We start from the raw sequence: 22,136 nt of genomic DNA, 5'->3' as shown, positions 1-22,136 counted from the left end.
TATGTTTTCTCTTTGCAGTAAGATGCCTATAGCTGACCAGAAAGCTGTTCCTTGGAAAGTAAGCTCATTGAGAGCTGGCACCATTGTCTTTCTATTTGCAGCCCTGGTCTACCACAGAAGGTATTAGCTCCACACTATGGTGCTCATCACAGCCTGTCTCAATGTGCAGCTGTCTCTTAGGCCTATTTCTGGATGACATTACCATCCTCCACTCACTTTGAAGCCCTTCTCATTCCTGCCTATTTTTTCTCTCCCTTGTGTACCCCAGGTTTCATTTTCCCACTTCCTGTAGACCTCATCAGGAATCCTCTGACCCCAAGTGGAGTCTGCTCCTCTTTGGCCTGTACCCCATTCATTTATTGAGTACTTATTCTGTGCCCGTTCTGTATTAAATGCTTTCCATACCTTAAAATTCAATTCTCACCAACCTAGAGAGCAGGCACTATTATCCACATCTTACAGAACAGGGTACTGAAATGCCAAGGGATCCAGTAATGTACCCATCCAGGGCATACTCCAACCCAGGGCTGACTGACCCTAGAATTCACCCCATTCCCCTGCTTCTCACCACTTGTACAGGAAGTGGTGCTGTGCCACCAACACTCCTGCCCTCCGCCCTTGGCTGCCAACACATCCTCTGCTAGCAAGATCTCCCCTCTGCTAGCAAGATATGCCTGGCTCACCATGAAAACCTCAAGCAAGTGGCTAGCAACATGCACTCCTTCCATGGCTCCATCTTATGCTGACATCTGCCAGTCCAAACCCCAAGTGACCTGCATCTTTCCTCGGATCTGCCAGCACCATACAGTGTCTTCCTAATGCAGACACAGTGTCTCCTAGAGCCAATGTTTCATTTCTCGAAGAAAATGAACACAGCCTTTAGCCTTGGTGCAGTCTATTCAATCACCTCAATTTCTCCCAGTGGCTTGGTCCTTTTCCTTCTGATATGGTGTCCAAAATAAATCCAATTTCTCTGCTGATCTGAAGCTCACATCAAACTCTTTTCTTCCAGGCATGTGAATTACCACAAATACATCCCCTGGGTTCATCCCAATTGAGCTACCTGACGCTCGGCACTGACAGTTTCGTCTCTTAGAAAGAAAAGGATGTAAGAATGGAGCTGCTACTCTGGACTTAATTCTGACCAACAAGGAAGAACAAATTGGTAAAGTAGAAGTGACAGGAAACTTGGGAGAAAGGGACCGTGTCATGTTGGAGGTTATTATTTTGAATGAAAGAAGCATTAGATATAGTCAGACATGTCATTTTTGAAATGTAGGTTTCAAAACATTCAGATTGGTGCCATAGACAGACTCTAAAAGAACAGTGACCATATTTCCAAACCAAAAATCAAGATGTGTCACAGGCCAAGAGATTTCACGTTGCATCTGGTGCAATGGGCAGTTTGAGAAAAAGAAGTCTAGATAGAAAAACAATGATTCTAGCACACATTTCAATAGCCTATGGGAATAACAGGACAGATTATCTAAAATACTGTATGTCTGAAATTTTATCACACTAGAACACTGAAAGATGTTGAGAGGCCATACTACCGGAAATTCTTGGGATGCAATTATAGTTAATACCATTTAAAAAGACATGGAGACATCTACAGAAATCAATGCATCTGCACAGGGAGTTCTTTAATGAATATAGATTTCAAAAGGATGTCAGTAGTGGGGAGTGTCAAGGAAAGGTGTTTGAAAAAGGATGACTTTGAAAAACAGAGGAAACAGCAACTCAAATTAACTTAAAGGAAAGAAACATAAAAGTTCATTAGGAGGGTGGGCTCCAGGCATAGTCTGAGAGGGACACTTTCTAGGACTTCCTCCGTCCTACCCTCCCTGTGTGCTGGCTTTACCCTCAGGCTGGATGAAATTGGATAATACAGTCATCCCTAAACCGATCACTGATGAGAATGGTTTCATAAAATTATAGTCAAATAATCACCTAGGATATACTGGGTATAAAGGATATAATGGATGTTGAGGAATCAGTCAGAATAATCACTACAGATGGGCACATAGCCAGGGAGAAATGCCAGAGTGGTATATACTGATAAGAACAGCATCTAGAGGTCACAGATAATAATGAGCTGAGGTGACATTGGAAAGGACAACACCAATGTTCTCCCAGATATATTTGTATGAATAGGACAAAGAAGCAACCTGCTTGAGGCAAACAGGGCAATGTCAGACAAAGACACAAGACAGGCATTGCCACTCAGTCCCTGTGTTGCCTCTGTCTTCATCAGAAAGATGGAGAAATTATCAGTCAGAAGACACTGGCCAGAAGATAGTGTGAGATGAGAAAAGCATCCCCAGACACTCTCAATGATCTCTGGGTTTTAGATTCAGACAAGTTTCATCACAGAGCACTGAAAGAACATGTAATTGGGAGGATATGGCCTCTAATTTTATATTTAAAGGCTCAAAGAATAGAGAAACACATTGTCTGTTTTCCTTAAAAACTTCTACAGAAACCCTCTTGCACTGTTGGTGGGAATGCAAACTGGTGCAGCCGCTTTGAAAAACAGTGTGGAGGTTCCTCAAAAAATTTAAAATAGACCTACCCTATGAGCCAGCAATAGCACTGCTAGGAATTTACCCAAGGGATACAGGAGTGCTGATGCATAGGGGCACTTGGACCCCAATGTTGATAGCAGCACTTTCAACAATAGCCAAATTATGGAAAGAGCCTAAATGTCTATCAACTGATGAATGGATAAAGAAATTGTGGTTTATATACACAATGGAATATTACGTGGCAATGAGAAAGAATGAAATATGGCCTTTTGTAGCAACGTGGATGGAACTGGAGAGTGTTATGCTAAGTGAAATAAGTCATACAGAGAAAGACAGATACCATATGTTTTCACTCTTATGTGGATCCTGAGAAACTTAACAGAAGTCCATGGGGGAGGGGAAGAAAAAAAAAGAGGTTATAGAGGGAGGGAGCCAAAATATAAGAGACTCTTAAAAACTGAGAACAAACTGAGGGCTGATGGGGGGTGGGAGGGAGGGGAGGGTGGGTGATGGGTATTGAGGAGGGTACTTTTTGGGATGAGCACTGGGTGTTGTATGGAAACCAATTTGACAATAAATTTCATATTTTAAAAAAAGTTAATATTCCTCAAAAAATAAAAACTTGAGGAAAAGACATGGCCCATTAACATGGACCACCAACTTCACTCTTGCAATTAATTCTCTCTCTTTCACCAGCAAACACTCTATCTGCATCATTTCTGATGACTTACAAAAAATTCCCTGCTATTTCCTGTTCTGTAAAAAACTTCATTTTGTCTTCTCTTTCCTCTTCTGTCCTCTCCTCTCCTGTCTCCCTCTCTTTCTCTCTTCTTCCTGTCTTTCTCTCGCTTCTCCTCCCCCCCCATCTTTCCTTTCTCTTCCTTCTTTTCCCCCTCCCTCACTCCCTCTCCCTAGCTCCCTCTCCTCTGGCATCCTATATTGCCATTCTCTAGGATTCTATACTGCTCTCTACTTTTATCTCTCCAAATTCTCTTCAATCCCATGTATACAGTAAATATGCCAAAATTTATATCTCTAGCCTGAACCTCTCTTTTGGACTCCAGATCAATACATCCAATAGCCCAGTTGACACATCATTTAAATGTCTCACAAATATCTCAACCTTCATATTTATGAAGGGGTTCCATTATTTTCTCCCCTAGAATTATGTATTCTTCCTTCTCCTCATCATTGTAAATGGAACCCCATTTACCCAGTGGCTTAAGCAAGATACCTGGGCATTATGTTTGAGTTCTTCTGGCACATTATACTGACATCTAATCAATTAGTAAGTCTTATCATTTTACTTCCTAAATGTATTTGGAGTCTGTTTACTTCTCTCAATTCCCCATGTGAACTCTCTTGCTCAAGCCTCTTTCTTTCATCCAAGTTAATTCAACAGCAGCCAGCTGGTTCCCCTGCTCCAACTCAAGTCCTTATATAATCCATTCCCCACACTGCAAGCAGAGTGAGGTTTTTAAAATGTAAATCAGATTGTTTTACTTCCTTGCTCAAAACCTTTCAATGATTTCCTTTGTATCTTGAATAAAATCCAAACTCCTTATTGTGGCTTAGCAAGCCCCACATGCTCTGACTTCAGCCAACCTCTTGGTTGACAGAAGGGCTCAAGCTAACCACACAGTGCAAGCCAGAACTCACAGGTAGAGACTCTGCCTCTGTGCCATGGAGTACTCCAATTGATCTACATCCTGAAAAGTGCCAAGGAAAGGGACTCCACCCCCTGTGAGCTCCCCCATCCCCCGTTTTTAAAGGCTCTTGTGAAAGTAGCCTTGAAGAAGGTTGGGTCCTCAGGGAAGCTACATGCTACCACAGAGAAAGCCAGCAGCCCAGTGCCCATGGCACCCAGAGGTCCTGTGGGAAGCTGGGGTCGGCACAGCCTTCCCACTGAGAGGAGCAGAGCCACCCACTAGATGGTTGCCAGCAGCATGCAGAGTGTCCTGATAGTCACTCAGAGTTAATCTTGCCTGTTTCCCCACACTCTCCCCCCTGCAGCCTTGGAGTCTCCTCCTCCTCCTACAGCCTCAGCTCAACTAGCCTCCTTCCAGTTCTTCACACACACCAAGCTCCCCAGCAGGAGTTTCCCACGTGATGCACCCTCCCAGATTCCCACCCAGAGGATCCCTTCCTTCCCACCCCTCCATGTATAAGTTAACATGTCACTTCTTGGAAAGGCCTTTTCTGGCTACTTCTGTTGTTCTCCACTCTTGTTCCTGATTTGCTTCTGCTTACGAATCTCAGGACTTGTACTTTGTATTTCATTTTTTTGTTTCTTTGTTTAAAGTCTGGCTCTCACTAGATTGTAAACTCCACAAGGGCAGGAACTGTCCTTTATATTATGAAATGACAGTTATCAGAATTTTTTAATAATATCTTTATTTTACAAAATTACCAGTGGAAAGAACCCTGTATCAGCCCTTATATTCTGTATTAAGATTTTTGCTGATCCATTAAATTAAAATTTCCAAGAACGACAAGGCTAGATTATAGTACAATGTCAGTAGATTTACAACCTAGCTGAATGCCCTAGCACACAGCAGTAAATAAATTGATTGATGTAAACCTATATGGAGAGGCATAAGGAGCTTATGGTCAGGAGGCATTTCTTGCTCATCATTATATCCCCAGTGTAACACAGGTTGCCCAGCAGATATTAGGTATTCAATAAATATTTGTTGAGTTAGTGAGACTAATGAGGCATGGTTCCTAATGGCACGCCTCAAGAACCCATCTCTACCCTTGTCCTGTTCAACAATTTTATCAACATTGACCCAGTCCTGTTTAATATTTATATCGATAAATTGAATAAAGATAATATAAAACTGGGAGGATAACACAGTGAATGAGAAATCAAGATTCAAGATCTTGTCAGCTTGGTATAATGGGCCAAAACCAACATAATAAAATTAATAGCCTTTCCTCAGGTTTCAAAGATAAGATACACAGAGCAACATGTCAGGGATATGGTTTAATGAGTTATCTGAGGAAACAACACTGGTAGACAGAGAGGCTTGAGGGTATGATGTAAGTGGTGACTATAAGGACAAGGGAATGGGTAGCTGAGCGACACTGATGTGCTAAAGAGCAATGATAGTTCTGTGTGCTTCACCACCCACTCAGGAACAAGTGTGAAAGCCAAAGGGTTTCCTTCGTGGTGTTTAAGAAAAGCCTAACTGATTGTAGCCACTGGGCAAACAGAGTGGAGAGCCAGGCTCAGGGACTCAGCAAAAGAAGGCCCTAACAGGGAAAGCATAGGACCCCAAGACCTGGGATGTGGGGTGTCTGAATATTTACATTTGATAGTTTTGAAATCCCAGATTCCCCAGAACATGCTGGGCCTGCACAAGTAGCCCACTCAGTTACATCCCAGTGAATCCCCCTTGCTTTCCCATCATGCAGAAGCTGCAAATGATACCAGGGCCATACAAGATAACACTGACCCCTCTCAGAGTCTACCACCACCCTCCCTCCTACTAAGCAGACCAGTAACAGAGATCAGATCACAGGAGTGGCAGAACACCAAAGACATCCATTCTATCAACAATGATGGAGTAGCAGGAAGCAGCAAGTACCCTGGAGGCCTTCATAGGATGCATGCATTCCACAGAGAGATACACCCTTCTGAGATTCAGTACAGTTTTTAGGGCCCAGGGATTTGGAACAGCTTGACTCCCTCAGAAGTAAAGGGCAGATTATTGTATTCCATAATGTCCCTAACTAAGAAAAACTACTTTGAGTTCGGGAGACTGCCTGTTCAACACATTTCCTGGGTGACACAGAAGTCTGCCAGCTGAGTGGTGCCCAGGACAGGAAGGGATTCTCCAACATGGTCAAAGCTGCAGTGCCTGCAAACTTTGCTCTTTGTGTCACATGACCTGATGGAAGCAAGACCAACAAGAATCCTGAAGAAACTGTTCCCAGAGGAAGCAAATTTACCATGAGAAGCAAGTGGGATCTGAGCTGTGCAAGAGCTGGATCTAGTAAATTCTGTGGCTCTCCACCAGCTTCCTTGTTTAGGCCAAAGCACCTACCCCCTGGCTGCTGAGAGCTCAGAGCTACATCCCTCCCTCACTGGGACGAGCCCTCAGCCATAGGAAGCCGACTCATCCAGAGACCAACTCATGGCCAATGATGGGCTGGAATAATGAGAGAAACCAAGGCTTAGCCCTTTTCTTTCAATTTGGGACAATTTTGAAAGGCCATCCAGCTCCAGAGTACCGTGTGGAATCTGCTTAGACCTCAGCTGCACCCACATCACAGGTCAGCTTTCCTCTGCCCAATCCTTCTAGTCTCCCTGTCTTAGAGGCATTGCCTGAGAATACTCCAATAAACCTGCCTCAGTGCTCCACCTCAGAGCCTATTTACAAGGAACCCTTTCAAATACAACAGTATCTATTACCTTCTCTATAATCATGATGATATCACTTCACTTTTCCGTTGTGTTTACTATGATTTCTTCAAGCCACTATGTCATTGTTTTCAGTTAGTTTCATCCAATTTTTATTGCTTTTAATGTGGTTTTCATCTCTATAATGTTACTGTTTTATCTTCCATTTTTCTTCAGAAGCTCTACTAACTTACATGCCATTTCTTTCTGTTGTCTGATTTTCTTTTCTGCGAACCATCTACTTCCTTTGGAGCTCTATTTTAGAAAGATTATATTGCCTGTAACTTCTGTAAGAATTTGGACACCTATTCAGATTGGCCCACATGAAATTGTATTTCTGTGAGTCAGTAATGGTCAAACATCAACAATTTCATGTGGTTGGAGCTAGTATTTATCAAGTTTTTTTGTAGTTTTTGTTCATTCCTCTTGACAGGTATGTTTTTCATCCACTTTTAGCTTTTTTATCCCTCTCTACCTTACTTGATCTTTATTTATTATTCCTATGCAAAGAGCTTGTATTTGTTTTTTTAATAAAATAATAAAGTATTATGCAAATGAGGTTAATTACTTGCTAAAGAGTACTATAAGTGGAGGTGGAGAAAAGAGCTTTAAAAAATCAGTGTAATTTATACACACCAGATGCCCTCAAAGCAGAGAATAGAAAGGAAACTCTTTTTTTTTAATTTTTCTAATGTTTATTTTTAAGAGAGAGACAGAGCATGAGCATGAACAGGAGAGGGGCAGAAAGAGGGAGACACAGAATCTGAAGCAGGCTCCAGCCTCTGAGCTGTCAGCACAGAGCCCAACACGTACTTGAACCCATAAACTGTGAGATCGTGACCTGAGCTGAAGTTGGAAGCTTAACCGACCAAACCACCCAGGTGCCCCAAAAGGAAATTCTTATGCAAGGGACCTGTAAAGGAGCAGAGAAGGTTGGATAGAGCACAGGATGTAGTCTCAGCTGGAGTCTTAACTCAGCCTGATCCTGAAGCAGAAATAGTACCCAGAATGTTCCAGCATAAGGGTTTCCTCACATCAATCAGTTGGTTAGGAGCTGGGAGCCCCACACCACACCAGGGTTAGGGTGTAACCTCCCAGACATCTCTGGATGAGAAATTTTCTGGAGAAGGGCAACTGTGGACCATAGCACTCAACAGTCCTAGCAGCTGCAGAATGGAAACACTGTCCCAGTAATAGGAATCTGGGCTTTCTGTGCTGCCTCCTTTCCCTTTCAGCTTGCTGTGTTTTAAGCAGTCAGCTGGGACAGTCAGGTCATCAATAAGTTGGTCATGGAAATAACCTGGCATCTCCTTCTCCTTCTGCTGCACTTGCCTTGCCTTTCTGCAGAGTAATGCCACCCACTCTTCAGGGATGCTCCCCCATGTCCTAGGGCCAGGTCACAACCTGGGGTATCATTGTTCTAACCAAAGGCTCATTGTCTTTCAGACTGAAGACACTGGTCTTTGGGGAAGTCTGCACCCCACTCATAGTCCAAGGTGGCTAGCATCAGCTTTCAACATACTTCCTCTGCTCAGTCCAGTGTCCATTTTTTGACCCTGACAGTTCATACTTTGTGAGGCATTGGGAAGTTTCCTACTTTGTTAAACATGGTCGAGGTTTTTTTCATATTTTCCTTTTTGTGATGTTCCCAGGAGCTTGCAGAAGGTAAATGACAATAATTCACGATCTGAAATAGAAATCGGGGCACCTGGGTGGCACAATTGGTTAAGTGTCCAGCTCTTGGTTTGGGCTCAGGTCATGATCTCACGGTTGGTGAGTTCAAGTTCCACATCAGGCTCTGTGCTGGTAGTGTGGTGCCTGCTTGGGATTCTCTGTCTCTCCCTCTGTCTCTGCCTTTCTCCTCTTCACATGCACTGTATCTCTCAAAATAAATAAATAAACATGAAAAAAATTGAAATAGAAAGTCTCTCTATGGACACTTTTCCTCTCTTTAAATTGGGAAATGTATCATTTACAAAGTATAGGTAAAGTGTAAAGTATAAAAATAATAAAATAACAAAATACAACCACCTTTAGTCATTACCCAGATTAAGAGACAGAGTGTAACTGGTAACATGGAGACCCTCTTGTATGCCTTTCCTCAATTCACAGTCTCCTACCTCCTTCCCAGTAGAAACTACTGCTTTGAATTATGTTCACCATTACCTTGCCTTGCTTTATAGTTTTACTGGATACATCTGTAATTCCTGAACAAAATAATGTTTAGTTTTTCCTTATTTCACTCTATATAAGTAGAATTATACCCTATTTATTCTTCTGTAAATGTTTCTTGGGCTCAATATTATCATTTTGAGATTCTTGCATAGGGAACACTGAGCTGTAATTCACTCATTCCCATCACTGTATAGTATTCCTTTTATGAGCATATCAAAATTTATTTATTCATCTTGCTGTCGATGCACATTTGGGTAGTTTCCAGTTTTGTAAAATTAAGAACAATGCTGCTGTTAACATTCTTGTACCTTTGTCCTAATGCACATTTGTAAGAATTTCTCTAGATAATATATGTATGAGTGGAATTGCTGGCTATTCGTATTTTCACCTTACTAGGTAATGACAAGTTGTTTCCCAAAGTGATTGTAGCCATTTATACTCCCACCAGCAGTGTAGGAAAGTCGGGATTTTCAGACATTCTGATTGTTGTTTATTTCGATGGTAAGAAATTATATCACAATATGATTTTAATGTGTATTCCTTGATTCCTATAGAGGTTGAGCATCTTTTTATATGCTTATTGGATAGTCACACTCTATGGTGAAATTTCTGCTCAGATCTTTTGTTCCACTTTCCTTTGAGCTGTTAGTCTTTTTCTTATGTATTTACAGTTCTTTATTATGTTCTGGACCCTGAACCAATGTCAGTTATGCATACTGCCAATCTCCTGTCTCACTTTGTTGCTTTCCTTTCTTGTCTCTGTTGCTTTCCATAATTAGAAGTTATTAATTTCAATGTACCCTGCCTTTGCCATCTTTTTATTCATCATTAGGGGTTTTTTGTGCTGTTTTTAACAAATACCACCTTAAGATCATAAAGATATTTTTTCATATTTCCTTCTAAAAGTCTTCAAGTTTTGCCTTTGACATTTAAGACCTTAATCCATCTGGAATTAATTTTTGTGTATAGTGTGAAGTAAGAATCCATTTTCATTGTTTTCCATCTAGATAAACAGTACCACATATTGAAGAGCCCATCTTTTCCCCTGTCTGATTCCCTCTGTCACCTATCACTCTCCACACATGCATGGATGAATTTACAAGATTTTTTTATTATGCCTTTCCCTATGCCAAAAGCACATTTTTTATTTTTATAGTATTTTTATAGTATTAACCTTTTATGTTGTTATCTGATAAGGCAAATATCCTTCTCCTCCCTCGTTCTTACTTTTTGGGAATGCACTGACTCTTCTTGACCCTTTGTGCATCCATATAAATTTTATAATGAACTGATCAAGTTCCATGAAAATCCTATTAGGATTTTGATTGGAATTTCATTGAATATATAGATCAATTTTGGAATAATTGGTATCTATATAATATTGTTATTTTATCCATAAGTATGGTATGCCTTTCTTTTTATTTAAGTCTTTTTTGATGTCTTTCAATTAAGTTTTGCAATTCTCTCCAAAAAGGAAATTGTAGGATAGTAGTTAAGAGCACATATTCTGAAAACAGATGTTTCATTAAAAAAAAAAATGAATTCCTACTCTGAAGTTTACTAACCACACAATATGGACAACTTACATACTCTCTTTGGTTATCAGTTTCCACAGCTGTAAAATGAGAGTAATTTATAACACCTACATCATAGTGTTGTTATAAGGATTACATAGGTTAATATAAAAGGAATGTGTAGAATAGTGCATGGTCCATGATAAATACTATATGCCTCTGCTTTTATTATCCCTGAGTACATTATATTTTGTTTTCCTACCATGAATAGCATTTTTAATTGCATTGTATGATTCTTTCCATAGTATACAGATACAATTGATGTTGATATTAATCAAAACCTGACAATCTGCTAAATTCCCTTATTAATTCTAATCATTTTTGTAGATTATTTTGAGATTTTTGTCATTTTATCTGCTAATAATACTGCCTCTTTTTTTCTAGTCCTTATGCATTTTTTTCTTGATTCATTACATTGGCTAGGGCTTCCAGTATATTGTGGAAGTATATTGTGGCAGTAGTAGTGGCAAGAATCCTTTATTGTTTCTAACTTTAAAGGGAACGCTTTTAATATTTAGCTACTAAAGAGGAAGGGAGGGAAGGAGGGAGGAAGGAAGGAAGGAAGGAAGGAAGGAAGGAAGGAAAGGAGGAAAGAAAGAAGGGAGGGAAGGAGGGAGGGAGGGAGGGAGGGAGGGAGGGAGGAAGGAAGGAAGGAAGGAGGGGAGGGAGGGAGGGAGGGAGAGAGGGAGGGTGGAAGGAAGGAGGGAGGGAATGAGAAAGATCAAGCCTGACTAGCCCTTCTGTTCTCCCCTGGTTCTTGATTTCTCAGCCTGGTCATCTGACCACCTATTGGCCACCGGGGCCAATCTTCTGCTCTTTTCAACCAACAATCCTGGTGGACACACCCCAAATAACTCTGGGCCCTGCACACAGCAGAGGGAAAGTATGTCCTCAAGAACAACAACAAAAATATTTAGCCACTGAATATAATGTTGGCTATAAACTTCAGGTTGATATAGTGTATCTGGCTAAGGAATGTTCCTTCTATTCTGAGTTTGCTAAGACTTTTACCATGAGTGGTTATTTTTATCAGATGCTTCAGTTTGCTACCATGGTAAATTAAATCTACATATTTTTTTAATGTCAAACTAGCCTTGTATTCCTGGACCAGTATAAACTTGGTCATGAGGTGTTATTTTTGGTCTTAGATTCACTTTTCTAGTATTTTGTTTAGGATGTTTGCAGAAAAAGCCATGATTTAAATTGTCCTATAACTTTCCTTTCTTATACTGGTCTGTCGGGATTTCATATTGAGGCTATCCTGGACTCTTTTTGACTCTCTAAAACATTATGTAGGGTTAGAATTACTTGTTCCTTGAAAGCTTTGTACAGCTTACCTTACTTATACAACTGTCTGTGACTGGTGCCTTCTTTGAAGAAATGTTTCTAAATGTTGAATTAATGCCCTTCATGGCTATAGAATCATTTCTTCTTGAGTCAATTTTAGTATTTTTTAAAATTTTCTGCAGAATTTATGCAATTTCTATGAGTTTTGAAATTATTAGCATAAATATTTTAATCTCTGTTGCCTCAATCCAGAGTTATGCTCTTTTTCATTCCTAATGCTGTTTATTTGTTTCTTTTTACTGTCATACATGATCAGTCTTGCAGAGGTGTGTCAATTTTATTAGGATAGTCAAAGAAAAAAATGTCTACCCCTTTTGCTCCTTTCTATTGAATCTTTTCCATTTCCTTAATTTCTGACTTTTCCTTTACTATTTCCTTACTTCCTTCTTTGGGTTTTTTCTACTATTATTTTCTACCTTTTAAGGTTGGATGTATAGCTGCTAATTTTCAGCTTCTCTTTCTTTTTTTTTTAATGTTTATTTATTTTGAGAGAGAGAGAGAAAGAGAGAGAGAGAGAGAGAGAGAGAGAGAGAGAGAGAGATCATGCATGCACACATGCACAAGCTGAGGAGGGAAAGAGACAGACAAACAGACAGACAGAAGGGAATCCCAAGCAGGATCCACCCTGTCAGCACAGAGCCTGACTTGGGGCTAGATTTCACAAACTGTGAGATCATGACCTGAGCTGAAATCAGAGTCAGACGCTTAACCGAGTGAGCCACCCAGGTACCCCCAGTTCTCTTTCTTTATAATATTTGAAGTATTTGGAGCCATTATTTCATCTGTAGGGACAAATTAAGCTGCATCCCACAAGCTTTGATTTATAATATTTTCACTGTTGTTTTTCCACTATACATTCATTATAGAATTTCTTTAATTTCTGATATATTTTCTTTTTTTATTTTAATGTAATTTCATTGTTGTCTATCTATTAGATGTAGATTCTTTGAAATGTGTTCAACCTAGTACTTGATCATTTTTATAAATAGTTCTCTGTGTGTTTGGAAGGAATGTGTATTCTCCATTTATTGGTGCAGTGTTCTACATATATCCTTTAAATCATGCTTATTAAATGTGTTGTTCAGATTGTCTCTGTTATTATTGATTTTCATCTGTTTGACCTATCAGTCTCTGAAAACAGGATGTTAAAATCTCCCACTTAGATGGTGAATTTGTCAATTTGTCCTTATAGCTGGATCAATTTTTGTTGTATATATTCTGAAGTTACACTATTAGATATATTCAGATATAGAATAGTAAATTGAAGCTTTTATCAATGGATAGTGAAGGTTTTTTTAATGTCTAAAAATTTTTTGTCCTTAAAGGCTATTATATCTGATATAGATACAGATATAGATACAGATGTAGATGTAGACATAGATGTAGACATAGACATAGATACAGATATAGATATGTGTGTATATGCTTTTATTATCCCTGTGTATATTATACTTTGTTTTCCAACCATGAATAGCATTTTTAATTGCATTTTCTGATTCCAAAGTATATATATATATATATATATATATATATATATATATATATATATAAAATCCTAACTTTCCTTTAGCATTTGCCTGGTGTATGACTTTTTCCCCATCCTTTGATTTCAGCCTTTCTAGATCTTTGGATTTTTGTACGCATCTTATAAGTAGCATATATCTGGACTTTGCTTTGTTTTGCTATGCTATTGTTTTTGTTTTGTTTTGGGTTTTGTGGGGTTTTTTAAGTTTTTAAATTCCAATCAGTTAACATACAGTAATATTAGTTTGAGGTGTATGATTTAGTGATTCAACACTTCATTACAACACCCAGTGCTCATCACAACCTTAATCCCTGTCACCTGTTTCATCCATCCCCCCCCACCCCACCCATCTCTCTTCTGGTAACAGTTTGCTCTCTATAGTTAAGAGTCTGTTTCTTGGCTTGTCTCTCTCTTTTTCTTCTCTCTGTGCTGTGCTTTTAAATGCAGTTGGTGATCTTTATCTTTTAACTGGAGCATTTAGCCCATTTACATTGATTGTGATTTCTCATACATTTGGGTTCATTATTACCATCTTATTTTAAACTTAAAAAATATATTTCTTCCTTCTTTTAGATTAGCTGAGTTTCACTTCCATTCCATTTTCCCTTATATTGGTTTTAGGAGTTATTCACTCTATTTTTATTCTTTTAATAGTTGTTAAATTTGTTAAATTAAGTTTAACAAATTAAATTAAATTAAATTAGATATTAAATTAAAGTGAAAAGTTAATTGTTTTAGTTTAAGCTCCTAGATTCACAGAATCTAAGACAAGTCCTTGGAGGCAGATAGCATATTTTGCAGGCAACCTAAGGAAGCAGGAATAAGAGAATGGGGAGATTGGGAAGAAAGAAAGCCCCTATCAGTGTCTTTATCAAGGTCATTGCCATGGCAAATGGGGGATTGATTCTACCAGGTTTTCTGAGGAGCATGAGAAATGAATTCTATAATTATCCACCTGCATGATGGGAAATGTGGGTAGCTATCTATAACCTTCCATTATTCATTGGTTTGGGGTTGCCCCAGGGGTAATAATTCACCCAAACCCCTGTACTTCTCTTGCACATGGGCCTGCTGGTCACCCATGGCTTTGGAGAAGTCCTCACAGCACAGAGAGAAAAGGAACATGGTGCATCAGAGGTGGGATACTGTTAGCATGAGTTTGAAGTCACTGATGACTATGAACTATAACTGCAGTGTCTACTACATAAAGTATTATCTTTACTAATTCTCTCAAGAAAACAAGGATCTTAGGCTTTCAATTACTTCAATCCTGACTTATATGTAATTGTTCAGGATTTTTACTGATTTTTTTTATTCCACAGATTAGGCATAGTTAATATTGTTTTATACAGTCAATGTTCATTTAGATTTACCCACATATTATTTCCTGTGTTCACCAATTCTTGTAATATTTTAAGCCCTCCCTTTGAAATCTTTTTTCTTCTTCCTAAGAACTCTCAGAAATTCCCTTAGTAAAACCCATTGTCAATAAACATGCCCAGGTTTTCGTTGTCTGAAAATTTCTTTTCATTCTCCTTCTCCTCATTCATAAAAGAAGTTTTGTTAGATGTAGCCTTCTGTGTTGACACTCATGTTCTTTCCAAAATTTAAGAGTTCCTTCCCCTAGTTTCTGCATTTGATTGCTAGCACAGAGAAGTTATCTGTCAGCCTAATTTTCATTCCTTTGCAGTAATTTGTCCTTTGTTCCTGGCTGTTGTTATGATCTCTTTTTCTTGGTGTCCTGCAGTTTCAAGTGGTGTACCTGGATGTGGACTTAAGGAACTTAAGCCTGGGTGTCTCTTATCAAATTTGCAAACTTCTCAGTCATTATTTAGCACATATATAATGCAGCCTCTCCCTTCTTCTGTCTTTTGTCTCTTTTTTAAAATTCCAATAATAGAAACACTGGATCTTCTCACTGTGTCATCCATGACTCTCAAACTCTCTCAAAGATCTACCTTTCTGTTCACTAACCTTCTCTTTGACTACCCACTACATTTTAACTTTATTTATAAAGGTTTTTCATTTTTAGAATATCTGCCTGACTTCTTTTTAAACTGTCTTTTTAAATTTTTAAAACTGCCTATTTAAATAGGTCTGTCTGACCTATTTTTACAATCTCATGATTTGTTTTTTTAACATACTTTTATTTATTTCCAAGGAAGTATTAAACATTCTGGCTTTAAATTCTCTATCTGCCAATTTCAATATCTGCAGTCTTTGTGGTTCTAATTTTGTAGTTGGTTGTTTCTGCTGACTCTTGCTAATGGTGGTTTGTGAACCCATGTGTTTATTGATTTCTCATTGTGAGTTCATGTTCCTAAGATCTTTATCTGAAAGAATTCTCCAGTCCTGCATTTAGAGTTTTTCTCCAGAGACTGTTTATATTTGTTTCTTCCAAATGCCTGGGGGCATTACTAACCTGGGACTACTTAGAACTAAATTTTCAGAATACACTTTTTTAGGTCACATGTAATATAAATTCAGACACCAAGCCCACATGAGGGAGGGTTTGTGGATAAGAGTTCTCAGGGTAAATATGTTCTTTTATTCTGTAACACCCAGAGCTGAAGGCATATTTTCTCATCATCTCCCTTTGTGGGGTGGGTAATTTTTTAGATCACCCATCGAGGGACCCCAGCTTTATGTATGGGTATTCCCACTTTGTTTAGACCCCAGCCCCCTTTCTCTTATTTCCTACATGTTTAATCTAAAAGGACACATGCCTGCTCCAGAGTTTAGATTAATTCAGACTTTCTTACACGTGCTCTCTGAGGAATTCCCTTACTTTCCTACCAGCTCATTCATGCATTTGAAAGACACTTTTTAAATCCAGCATATTTAGGTAAGCTACACTAATGGGAGTTCTTCCGAACATATTTTCTCCATTCTTGCCCTCCACAGACTTCATTTGCCAGGTCTCTTAACATACCAACAAGGTTCCTACACATAGAAAAAAAAGGTAATATCCTTTTTAGTGTGCTATGGAGAATCATAGGACCCACATGCACTCACGTTGTCCCGCAGTCTTGAAGGTCTTACCATCAGAGACATTCCTCTTTAGATCCAGGCACTACTCTCCAGAAGGCCTACATAAATTGGGGTTTCCTGGGAGGAGCAATGTCTGAGCTGTTGATACCTGTTCACCTAGCAGACATTAGCTAGCTCTCACTAGCCAGACCTCCACACAATATTTAGGTTAGGGCAGGTAAGGAGAAGGCAGGAGAGCTCTGGAGGCTAATGTGGTGAGTGCCTAGAGAGCAAACAAAGGTTGGAGATTAAGGACAGAGGCATATGTTAGTGTTGGGAGTGGGAGGCCAGATAGCTAAGGGGTATCATGAGTTTCTCCTAGGGAAACTAAGAGAAGACTGGGGAAAGTAGCAAGAAGAGATCAGTTAGATGCTAAATATAAACAACAGAGGTCTTTACTAAGTTGCTAAAACCCATCGCTACCCCTAGAAGAAATAAAAGCGAAAGAAATGAATAAAATTTGCATGTTACACATTTAAGCCATAGAATTAACTAGTCTGATTCCATCAGATGAAGAAACAGAGCCCAGACAGGTAATGATGTTTGTCTAAGCTCACACTGTGAGAGCTCAGACCTGGGTCTTCAGATTCCTAATTTCAGCATTTATTTTTTTTGTCTCCCAACATATCCTATGGTGTGTTCTGTACAACACTAGTTCCAGAAGATACTGTAAGGGCTACCTAAGGAAAACAGACAGTAGCCAGATGTAACTAGAGACACTGAGGTTAACAGTGTTAGATACATTTCAGAGGATTTTTTGGAGGATTTTTTAATCCCTTTTATTATACAATTCTGCTCTGTGATGCTCAAAGACAAGGGTGTAGAATACAGAGTTTCCTAAACTTGACTATGGAGTTGGTTTTCTAATTGAACATCCCAAGGGATTAATGTGCTGCAGAAAACAATTTGGAAGATGCTAGGCTATGTCATACTGCTCTTCTAATTCTGTAACTCTTCTACAATGTTGGTTGAATTTATGACAACAAGCATGTATTACACAGGCCATCTGCCCAGCACTATACTAAAGCAGTGGAGGACTCCAGGATGAATAATGTCCTCGGCACCAGGATGCTTGTATTGTCCCAACAACATTCAGATACATGCAAAATTAATTGTAATCCCACACAGAATATGATCAAGTTGCTTTTGAAAATTACGATAGGGGTGTCTGGGTGTCTCAGTCAGTTAAGCATCCAACTTCAGCTCAGGTCATGATCTTACAGTTCATGACTTTGACCCTTGCGTTGGGCTTTGTGCTGACAACTCAGAGCCTGGAGCCTGCTTAGGATTCTTTGTCTCCCTTTCTCTCTGCCCTCCCTCACTCGCACTCTGTCTCTCTTTCTCTCTCTCAAAAATAAGTAAACGTTAAAAAAAAAAGAAAAGAAAAAGAAAATTACGATAGTGTTTTGGGGGACAAGAGGTTGTAAATATCACGAGTGGACAGAATTATCACATTACTTCATTGCTTGGACATCTGACGGATACCTAAAAGTAACTTCTCCAAAACGGAGTTTCTAATATCCCTCCATCCAGTTTCTTTCAGTATTCTCCACCTTGGTCAATGACATCCTTGTTTGCTCAGGCTAAAAACTGCATAAGCAACCTTGACAACTCTTTTATTGTCATACCTCACAACTAATCCTTCAGCAAATTTTGTTGGCTTTACCCTCAAAAACATTCAGAATGTGAACACTCAGCAGCACACAGGTGTAAGCTCTCATCATGTCTCACCTAGATTACTGCCATAGCACACTCTCCCTGCTTCTGCTTCCACTTGTGCACTCCTATGTCTTTCTGCAAAACTGCAGCAGGTGTAATCCCTTCAAAATCCAAATCAGCTCATGTTCAAACCATTACAATGGTCCTTATGATGACCTGTGAGGTCATATGATTTGGTCCTATTACCTCTTTGGCTTCCTATTACTGGTCTCCCCTTGAATCTCTTATTTTAGAAACACTGGCCCCTTCACATGACTCTCTAGATATAGTCTTACCTCTGTACCATTGTATGAACTGTTTCCTCTCCCTGGGCCATCTTCAATCGTATGCTCACATGTTCTTTCCTCACACCCCCTTCAAGTCAGCATTTAAATGTCATCTTCCAGTGAAAGAACACCTGTTTCAAATCGTAATCCCCACCTCATCCATAGCATTCTCCCCCCCCCATTTATCTAATTATTCATGTGTTTATTTTCTTCTCTCTCCCCACTAGAATATAAGCTTCATGAAAGCAAAGATTTTCTCATATTTTGTCTCCTGTTCTTCCCTAGAACATGAAGCAATGCCTCACACACCAGAGGAGCTCAGCAAATACTTGTTGAGTGAAAAATGAACAAAGCAAATTGTAAGTGGCCAGAGAGAGCCTTAATAAAGGAGGCGGTATTTGGGAAGAGTCTTGGAAGGAGCTGAGTGAAAAGAATACTGACAGAGCCCTCAGAGTAATTGCATCCTGGTCCGGCTCCACCAATGACTAGCATCTCATCTTGAGCAAGTCACATCCTTTCTCAGCTGGGCTTTGCTCGGTCATGGATTTCAGGCTGGGGCTTACAGAGCCCTGGAGCTCCTGAGAGGGGCTTCTGGGTCTGGGGAGAAGAGGGAGCACGTGGCACCACCTCTGTTCCCTTTAGCGTAGCTTTGCTCTTCTCTCTTGGACGTTTAGCATCTGCACAAAATTTCCTTTGAAACAATTACACTGTTAAAAATTAAAGGCTTGAAAGCCATAGCCCTTGGTGATCTCTGAGGCCCCTAGTCCTCCTAGGATGTGAGGAAATCATGCGGACAACCTCTAAGGCAAAAGGATGAGGGTGGTAAAGCTGCCCTGCCTGAAGAAGAGCCCTCTGGATCCATCTAATCCAGAGGGCAAGAGGTGAGGCACACCTGCGGTAAGAAACCTCTGTCCCGAATCCAGAATTCTGGCATAGCCAACTAGTCTCCCCACAGGCTGCTGTGGGGAGATCTGTGAAGCCAACATCCCACCATTGAGTTTAGTGAGTGAAGAATAGAGCAGACAGCCCAGCTTGGAGAATTCAGCAGGTGTCAAAATTCTGTCCGTGCAGCTTCCTGGATAAATTCAGAGCCCAGGATTCCAGCCTCACACTAATTAAATCATAAGAGAAAATGATAGAGTGAAGAAAGAAGACACTGGAGTAGCTGAGAGCTGCTGAAAGTCTGTGTTAATGATAGCTGATTCTACATTAGCATGAATGCCTTCGGTTAACAGGAGAAATGTGCTGAAGCAAAAGCTTTTGTCAGGCCAAACACATCTGTGAATAATTGAACAATATTCATGTTGAAGGAGTCAGCAATTTATCACCGGCTTGGCCTCTACTTTTAGAAGGAGTGAATAACTTTTTGAGTGAGGAGATTAAAAACATGTACACACAACTCTCTCTCTCTCTCTGTCTCTCTCCTCTTGTCGCAAAAGTTCAGAAGCCAACAACGTTTGTATGTGACGATTTGAAATCATCTGAATTGTATCTTTGCAGGATTTGGAATTAGATGCAACTAACTTGAACACTCTCTGCCCTCCTCCACTCGACCCTACCCCACTCACCCGTGGGGCCCTCAGGTTCCCGGGTCATTGCACAGGCCCTTAAAGGCCCTTCTCATGGTGGGGCACTATCAGCTGTGCTACTCGCACCTCAGGCCTCACAGGAGGCCATTCCGTCCCCAGCCCTGAGGTGGCCAGAAGAGCTGTGAGGAGCCAGCTATGAAAGTCAAATCGGTAGCAAGAGAAGAGGCCAGGTTCAGAGCTGAGAACTTTAAAGATGGGCAGGAGCACAAAGAAGAGCCAGCATTTGTCTCTTCTGGCACCAGAAAAAGGACATGACGTTCCCAAGGTACAGTGGTGACAACAGAGCAGGGCTGCAGCTGGACTTCCTGGGACCTTGCAGACAGATGGACTCATGCACGCTTTGCAAGACAGAGGCCCAAATACCTCAGAAGCACCAACGGACCAGCAAGGAGCCAGAGGCTCAGAAGCACCGAGGGGAACAGCATCACTGACCTCTTGAGCACAATAGTCCCCCTCATCTGTGGGAGGTATATCTTGAGACCCCAGCAGATGCCTGACATCATGATGGGCCCACACCCTATATATACTGTTTATTCCTAGATGTACATAACACGTGATGAAGTTTAATTTCTAAATTAGTACAATAAGAGACTAACAACTAATACTAAAATAGAACACTTTTAACAATACACTGTGATAAAAGGTGAATGTGGTTGCTTCTTCTTCCAAAATATCCTATTACACTGTACACATGCTTCTTGTGATCATGTGAAATGATAAAACGCCCACATGAGGAGACAGAGCAGTAGGATACAGGTGCTATGACCTGGCCCAGGCTGCTACTGACTTTCTGACCATACATCACTTGCTTCTGGACCTCGGTTGGCAGTGGGTAACTGAAACTGAAGAAAGCAAAACCACGAATAAGTGGGGGCACCACTGAAGGTTGGGGAACCCCAATGGTAGGCTATGTGGTCTGTCCACAACTCCCTTCTATGGGAGGAAGTGGACCTAGACTTTCACTCCAGAGGGAGAGGAGAAAGAAAGGCAGCCACACTCTATATGTATGTGTATGTGTATGTCTACATGTATGTATGTATGTATGTGTGTTTATATATGTATGTGTCTATGTCTGTGTGTAAGTATGTATGTATCTGTGTGTGCATGTGTGTACATGTGTGTCCATGTAATTCTGTGTGTATGTATGTATATGCATTACATGTCTGTGTATATGCACTATGTACATATGTATATGCTTGCATGTGTGTGCATGTGTGTTCATATGTACACATGGGGGGTGGATGCATGTGCGTGTGTGTGTATTCGTATCTTTCGTCATTTCATTCAGAAGGTCAGAGACAACTAACTTAGACCTCAGGGGGCAGAAACTGCCTTCCCCCAAGAGTGATTCTGAGTGAAGGACCATGGATTGATCTTCATGAATGCCCATTTTTGCCATCTGGGGGTTGGAGTCTACCCTGAGCGGAGCCTCTCTGTTGTTGCCTGGCTACCATCTTACAGCCAGTTTCCTTCCAGACCCACTACCGGGGCCATCCTCACATCCAGCCACCAATGCTCTGCTTCATTCAGAGGGAAGAACAAGAAGCCATGAGGAGGCAGTGAGCTCCACATAAAGTCAGGCAGCAATGTGAGGGGATAAAAGGAGAGCTGGCAGTGGCTTGCTTTAAAAGTGAATCCCAGGGGTGCCTGGGTGGCTCAGTTGGTTAAGCACTCAGCTCGACTTCAGCTCAGGTCATGATCTTACAGTTCATAAATTCAAGCCCCACATCTGGCTCTCTGCTGTTAGCATAGAGTCTGCTTCAGATCCTCTGAGCCCCTCTCTCTCTGCCCCTCTTCTGTTCTCTCTCTCTCAAAAAATAAATAAACATTAAAAAAAGAAAAGTGAATCCAAGGAGGGCACACAGTTCTGACTGGGTAGGACCCTGAAGACCCTGAGTCCTTCCTTTAAATGCTGCACCCCTGAGCCCAACCCCAGTTCCAGGTCTGTCTGCTGCTCTATAAGAAATGCACCGACATAGTG

The 22,136-nt window shown here is 40.5% G+C and overlaps 1 long non-coding RNA gene across 1 annotated transcript in view; it reads left to right on the top strand.

Annotated features, from left to right (window-relative positions):
• The window catches only part of LOC122237620, a 41,019-nt gene extending 20,280 nt beyond the window's left edge, over nucleotides 1-20,739 (top strand). The window contains exons 5-7 of the long non-coding RNA XR_006216205.1: nucleotides 19-120; nucleotides 1,013-1,165; nucleotides 18,852-20,739. This is a non-coding gene — a long non-coding RNA (uncharacterized LOC122237620). The remainder of the gene's footprint in view (nucleotides 1-18; nucleotides 121-1,012; nucleotides 1,166-18,851) is intronic.
• Nucleotides 20,740-22,136: the final 1,397 nt, after the last annotated feature.

The sequence above is a fragment of the Panthera tigris genome, chromosome B1 (assembly GCF_018350195.1).
Source record: "Panthera tigris isolate Pti1 chromosome B1, P.tigris_Pti1_mat1.1, whole genome shotgun sequence".
Taxonomy (NCBI): Eukaryota; Metazoa; Chordata; class Mammalia; order Carnivora; family Felidae; genus Panthera; species Panthera tigris.
Note: the sequence above shows the minus strand (reverse complement) of the source record. Positions and strands in the feature narration are given on the sequence as shown.